The sequence below is a fragment of the Psittacula echo genome (genome assembly GCF_963264785.1).
Source record: "Psittacula echo genome assembly, chromosome: 1".
Classification (NCBI taxonomy): domain Eukaryota; kingdom Metazoa; phylum Chordata; class Aves; order Psittaciformes; family Psittacidae; genus Psittacula; species Psittacula echo.
The window spans coordinates 47,641,830-47,649,395 of NC_137735.1; the positions used below are offsets into that span (position 1 = coordinate 47,641,830).

At 45.2% G+C, this 7,566-nt stretch overlaps 1 pseudogene across 1 annotated transcript; it reads right to left on the bottom strand.

The window, feature by feature from the left end:
- Positions 1-2,458: 2,458 nt before the first annotated feature.
- LOC308229975 (toll-like receptor 2 type-2 pseudogene) lies at positions 2,459-4,837 on the bottom strand (annotated as a pseudogene). The gene has a single exon. The product of its transcript is annotated as a toll-like receptor 2 type-2 pseudogene (transcript).
- Between the last annotated feature and the right edge of the window lie 2,729 nt (positions 4,838-7,566).

Here is a 7,566-nt window from a genome sequence, read left to right on the forward strand (position 1 = left end):
AGGCTCCCTCCCACAATGAAACCGAGCAGGAAAGGGGAGCTATCTCTCCCCTTTCCCGAAGAACATTGCTCCCATCGGTGTGTCTCAGCTCTCCTGCCTCTCCTTCCTTTTGCTGCCTGCCTGCCACGCAGCCATGCCAGCTGCCTGCAATTGCATGTGCCAGCTCCACTTCTGCTGGCAGTCAGAAATCCCTCCCTCCCCTGCACTCCTGCAGGCGCTGACCCCTGCCTGGCAGCCCCAAATACCCTGAATCTCCCATGTAGAGGAAGACGACTCAGTGGCAGAGATTATACAGCCTCTTCCCAGTGCTCCCTCCTTGTTTCTGCTCTGGCTCCACTCTCTTTCTGTGTGTCTCCAGCTTCCACCCACCTGCAAACTCACCTCTGTGCAGAAAAGATTCCCAAAGACACCAGATCCAGCTCCAGTGCCTGCATGCTGCTGAACTTATGTCACATTTCATCTCTCTCTTGCTCTTCACTCAGCTTCCTCCCACGCTGGTGTTTCCTTCCCACTTCACTGGTCAGCCTTGGCAACATAAGCAAGGGAATTCCCACATGGGGGCTCTGATTGACAGAAGAACAGTAACACTAACAGTCCTTTTAAGTGTGCCAACTCATAACAATGAATTTATAGTAAGGACGTACTGCGTGAAAACCAAGGCTTCTCCTACCTCTCTCTCTGACCCGTCTCTTTGAAATGACTAGCAAGACTTGTTTTCCTCCTTACCTCTAGGCACTCAGACTCCTAATCTGTTTTATCAGTGCTCAGTGTTTGCTGTTAGATCATTCGTTCATCACTTACCTGGAGTTCAGCCTGGATTAACCCATGAGCTATTCTTCTCCAAGAGAGTGACCAAATCAATCGTTTTGTAGCAGACTTTGGACTAACCCTACAAATATCATTATAACAGGAAAGTAGAACTGAAAGTGGTGTTTGCAGGCTACACCCAGAGAAACCACCATCTCGTGTGTGTATTTGCATATGACATACACACACAGGAGTGGGAATATATACATATGCATTATTACATACACAGATACAAACATATATGAACACGTACAACTTTCAGACATGTGTGTATAAGCAAATTTCCCCATTTTTCAAATACTCATCCCATATAGCAATGCTTTAGTATTTCAGTACAAAATAATTGTGTGTATAAAGTTTAATCAAGACTCATTTAGACTCTTCTGCACTTAAACTCTAGCAGCACAAGCAAAGGGGAGCACGGAACTGCCAAGTCAGAGAAATCCACACCTAACTTTACCCCTAAGAGACAACTTCAGCTTTCCACAAGAACCTCTAAAACACAAGAAACTCACAACTGTGACTTGGCACACAGGGTGGCATCAGCTATCTTAATATAAACATCTGTATCTACATGCTTGTAACTGGTGGAGAGCAATACAGTAGTTCCAGGAGATACCTCATACTGAAGTAGAAAGATAAACTACCTTTTGTCAGTGTGATTTTCTTCCCTGGTTATAAAGAAAGCTAAGTAGAGCTGTAAGGGGTGGTTGGACCAATGATTACTTAAATGTGCTGTGCAAAGTGGAAGAGCAGAAAGAAGAAGTGAGCCAGTCTGCAACGCCATCTAGCCCACTCATTTTAAGCACAGCCTTGAGGCCCACAAAGAGAGGGCTTCAGCTATTTCTTGTGAGTAGGTAGAAGGGAACAACATGGTCACCATGAAAGGAGAAACAAGCATTCACAGGGAGAAAGAAGCCTATGGAAAAACAAAACAACTGAAAAAAAAACCAGCAAACCCCAGTGATTTTACGCCTATGGATTTCACCAGTCATGCAAGGTGCCAGGATGGTTCCTTCCCTCGTATTGAGCAAATCCCAATCTGTGCATGGCAGTACAGATGCTGGTGTATCTAGCCAGAATAACAGACTTGTGAAGGGAATTACGTATTCAATACTGTCTTTTATAGTGTTGCACAGCAATGGTAGGGCTTCAGAGAGCTTATTTTGATGTAAGTCCTCAGGGGTTTTTTTCAGAATTTAATTTTAATTGCTGTGCTATGCATGATGGCACTGAAAATAAACTAGAGGAGAATAACAGACATGGAGAGTATTGAAACACTTGGCTTTTATTTTAATTTGTAAATTACAATGGTATTGTTAGGAACTAGTCAGGAATGTGGTAACAGGAGGAAAAAGTACAGAAATACCCTGTATTCATCTAAATTTTTTTGTATACATTTAAGTATATGAAGTCCAACAGGGCTTCCAAATATCATAGTCATTGGCAGGGATTTTGACAGATCAGAGTACTAAATTACTGTAAAGCCTAAAGTGGGTCTTTCTCATTTAGAAAGATGATAATTATTTCTATATCCAACAAAGCCAGTTCTCCATAGGCAGGAAAACAGGAAGGAAAAATTTCTTAGCAGGAAGAAACACTGATATACATATTTTGTGAAATATGCCGAAATAGGGGCTGTTCACTTGTCCTACATCTTCAAGGCTCCTTTCAAATTTTCCCAAAACATTGCCTGTTGCTCTTCTTCAAGAGGCCACTCCAGGTAGGTCTTGGTGTTCATGATCTTCCGCAGCTTGCAGAACCTCTTGGGAATTGCTTGACTCTGGATGGGCTCCAGAAGGATGAGAATCGCTGCATCGTTGTTCTCATCAAAGAGGCGGAAGTGCGAGAAGTCCAGCTCGTATTTGCACCACTCGCTCTGCACAAAGTGCTCGGACAGCACAAAGAGCGTTTTGTGGCTCTTCTCGATGGAGTCGATGATGTTGTCCACAATCCACTTCCCAGGCACAAAGTCCCGCTTGTGCAGGCAGAGCCGAAAGGGGGGACAGGCCTGCTCCAGCTCCTGCACCATGATGTTTTCCACCCAGTCCGAGTCATTCTCGCTGTAGGAGACAAAAGCGTCATAGCAGTGGTCCTTTGGGGGGGCTGGCCTGGGCTTCCGCTTGGCTCGCAGCCATGCCCAGGTCATCCTCAGGTACCAGACCGCGTGGTACTTGTAGCCGACAGCCACGAGGGAGAGGATGACCAGGAACACCAGGGTGCAGATCAACGACACCACGAGGGACCGGTGGCACTCCATCAGCGAGAGGTGCACGGCTCCAACCTGAGCCCCTCTCACCGCCAGGGGAGAGTCACACATGTACTTGTCCGGCCACCCCACCAGCACCTGCGCTAGTCCTGCCTGGTGGTGGATGAAGGAGAGGAACTCACAGGAGCAGATGAAGTTGTTGTCGCCGGCATCCAGCAGCTCCATGTGCTTGAAGGACTCGAGCTCTGCCTTGGAGAAACTGTTGAGCTTGTTTCTTCTGACGGACATGGCCACTAAGTTAGGGATGGGGGCCGCATCAGGCAAGGTCTTCAGCTGGTTTCTGCTGAGGTACAGCTCTTTCAGAAATGGGAGTTGCAGTCCAAACTCCTCCAGGTTGTTTGCGCTAACATCCAATACTTCCAGCGTTGGGGGAATGCAAGTCGTTACCTTAGAAATTTGAGTTCTGGAGAGGTTTAAATATTTCAGGGTCTTTGGCCATTCACACACATCTGGAATATCACCAAAGTTATTTTGGCTAATGTCTAGGAGAATTAGATGTCTCAGATGAGACAAACTTTTACCCGTCATTCCTAAGTCACTCAGTGAGTTCTGACTTAAATTTAGAGTTTGCAATAAGGGCAAACTACCCCGACATGCTGAATGCTTCAAACTCTGGTCTCCAAGCAAATTCGAGCTAAGGTCAAGATACTCTAATGATCGAAGACGTTGTGAAAGCCTGCATGGTACCAAGAAGACCTTGGTGTTTTCAACTGTGACTCTGGTAAGAAGACTTAGTAGACCTTCCACATCCTGAAGGTCTGTAAACAAATAGAATTGCTCTATAGATAATTTTTCTATTGTAATAACTTTAATAGTCCGTGATTGGTTTACATGAATTTGCATTTTCCATCGCCCAGTCCCCATGAGTCTACAGTCTATCAACTCAACCTCCTCTAATTTTGGCATGTCTGCTATAATGCTGACAATCTCAGGCACAGTGGCATCTGTTATTAAGGTCTCTTTGAAAGAAATTTTGTTTGCAAAGGAGTTAGACATGACTCTCAATAGTTGCGTTTCAGCACGTTCACCGAGGTCGATTTTTCTCACTTCTAACCAAGCGACAGAGTGCAGAAGGTCCCTGACAATTGCTGAGATTATGCCAATATTTCTTATGTTTATGATCATGTGATTTATCTTCCTAATCAGCTCCAAACTTCCCGGCTCGTACTGACTGACGTTGCCACCGTCAATCCACAGCTTGTCAAGAAGCACAACGCCCTCAAAGTTCCCTTGCCTTATTGTGGAGAACCACGGGTTGCCCAGGTGGAGAGAGCTCAGGTTCCTCAGGTTAGAAAACAGGGAGCTTTGCCCCAGCTCTCTGTAGGAGTTGCCTTGCAGGTGGAGGTGCCGGAGTGAAAAGAGGTGCTCAAACCAGGCAGGGGACAAGTGAGCCAAGCTGTTATTTGACAAGTCCAAGAGCTCCAGTTTCCCAAGGGAGCGAAACGAATCCTCCTCTATTGAGCTGATTTTGTTGGACTGCAGCAGCAGGGCTCTCAGGTTCACGGCCTGCCACAGGTCCTGGGATTGGATGTGCTTTATCCTATTGTGGGCCAGGTTTAACACTGTGGTTTTGGCTGTGAGCCCAGGTGGAACGAAGTCCAAACCCATAGAAGAGCAGTTGCAAATCTCAGTAGTATCACAGGAACGACAAGTCTGCTTCATCTCTTGCTCTCTGGAGAGATTTACAGCTAAGACCATGTAGATGGCCCACACTTGCCATGTGTGTGTAGCTCTTGATTTCTGTTTTGTTTGGCTGAACATTTCACTGTAGGAAACAGAAAGGAGATAAGGTAGTGTCAGGTTTTAGTTTCAAACAGGAACCGAAACAATTGAAAACCTGACATCTGTCTGACTCTCCTACTTCAGACACTCAGCTCTGCAGACATGGTGTGCTACTCGTCTTTGGGCTCCAGGCTTATCATGTCCCAGCAGTCTTCAAGGACCATTCTCAATGTTCTGCCTTTTCATATGTGCATTGGCTATGGCTCTCACCTCTTAAATCTCTTGCATTGTGCTTCCCCTCAAGAATGAAGCTACAGCTGGATCTTTCAACTCTAACAGGGGGTTAAAGTCCCCTAGCCCAGATCTGGACTAGGGAATCATGTGCACCTTCAGTAAGCTTGCAGAAAACACCAAGTTGGATGGGAGTGTTGATCTGCTAGAGTGTAGGAAGGCTCTGCAGAGGCACCTGGACAGGCTGGATCAATGGGCTGTGGCAAACTGCATATGGGTTAACAAGGCTCAGTGTCAGGTCCTGTATCTGGGTCACAACAACCCCATGAAACACTACAGGCTTGGGGAAGATTGGCTAGAAATCTGCCTGGTGGAAAAGGACAGGGGAGTGTAGGTCAACAACTGGCTGAACGTGAGCCAGCAGTGTGCCCAGGTGGCCAAGAAGGCCAACACCATCCTGGCCTGTATCAGAAATAAAGTGGCCAGTAGAACTAGGGAAGTGATTGGCCCCCTGTACTTGGCATTCATGAAGACCCTCACTACAAGAGAGACATTGAGGTGCTGGAGCGAGTCCAGAGAAAGGCAATGACGCTGGTGAAGCATCTGGAGCACAAGACCTATGAGGAGCAGCTGAGGGAACTGGGGTTCTTTAGTCTGAAGAAAAGAAGGCTCGGGGGAGACTTTACTGCTCTCTACAACTACCTGAAAGGAGGTTGTAGCGAGGTGAGTGTTGGTCTCTTCTCCCAAGTAACAAGTGATGGGATGAGAGGAAATGACCTGAAGTTGCACCAAGGGAGGTTTAAACTGGGTATTAAGAAAAAAACGTATTCACCAAAAGGGTGGTCAGGCATTGGAACAGGCTGCCCAGGGAGGCGGTGGAATTGCTGTCCTTGGAGGTATTTAAAAGACATGTAGACATGGCATTTAGGGACATGCTCTAGTAGTGGATTTGGCAGTGTTTGCTTAATGGTTGGACTTGAGAATCTTTAGGGTCCTTTTCAGCCGAAATGATTCTGTGACTATGATTCTAAATGCTCATAGCCTTTGTAGCATCAGCCTGCCCATATAGTTTGGCTACCTGGCAGGGAGACGGCCAGACAGGAGCATGTTCTTCCTTCTCGTCCCAAGTGTGCTGTGGCTTCCAGCACTGCAGACTTCCCCAGAAGAGATTTTGAGGTCCTCTGCATAGAGTCTCACTGATCTCAGGGCCTTCAAAAAGCAAAGTTGTGTTTGCTTCTGGCACACCCTTTTACACACTGTGTAAGCAATTTACATTCTTTACTGGAAAGGCAGAACATGCTGATATGCAACCAAACAAGTCTATCACCCTTTTCTGAAAATCAACACTGGTAATAGATGGGAATTGGATGTTACTGTCAACATATAAACAGTGGATGTAATTAGAAAAATACTGATTTTGATTTACAGAAGGGCTGTGTTTCCTGCCATGGGTGCCAAAGAACATTTTTGCATTGGCTATACCAGAAAATAAGTCACTTATTAAAGTTCACAAGCTGCTCTTAAACAGTTCCAGTACTGCAGACAAACAATACCCCCAAATCCTGAATAACCCTCGAGTAAATACTTACCTTGCGTACTGCATGTTGTGTTTCAGTTTCCTTGTGTGGGAATTATGTATTCTGGTGTCCAAGCGATCACCTCGTACCTGCAAGTACACCAAAAGCTGTAAACCCTTTGGCAGGTCTGATGCGACGACAGTCCTGGAGTGAGAAAATATTTCAGTGTGCTTCTCAAACAAAACTTTCTGTTAACTATTTCCCAACATCCTCTAACTATTCAGCCTGTGAAGCATACCAGTCTATACGGCTTTTGCTTAATGACTGCTCTTCTAAGGAATCCATGGCTTCTGTAGAGTTCAGCGCTGTCCGGCATACATGACACTGTCTTTCAAACTCACATTTCAACCACTTCTATCACGTCTGCTGACATGAATATAAGCATAGATTGTGTTTGCACTCTCTTCTTCTCAAGCTGAAATCCAGTGGCAGACCTCTCTCCTTCTGTCGGTCATCACACATCACTGGAAAGGCTGATGCAACCATTTTGCGTAAGTCATTCTTTCACAATCACTTCCCCCAGCATTAAGTGCAGAAATAGTTCCTAGGCAGAACTGCATTCACCTCCCTGTATCTCTGCTTTAGAGACTTAGTGTTTGGTATGCACTGGAAGGTTATTAACTATACTGAGCAAAAGAGCATTTGAGAACAGCAAAGTTATTTTGTTGTATAGGTTCCATAAAATGTTATCAATAAATAAATTGATATATGTATTAATTTGATGAAAATTTGGAGTCAAATTGTTCAGTCAAAGTCAGTGCTAGAGAAACATGTAGCATCATTTCATTTTCTAGGACACAAGCAGCCCTATGTTATCAACAAATAGAAAATGTGTAAGAATGGGAATGATATTCTGTTTGAAAAAGAAGATAGTTTGAAGGAAAGTATCCACCTGTAAGCATCCAAATCGATTCTGAGAGGGGAGGTTTGATAATATTTTAGCTGAACTGAATGGAAACA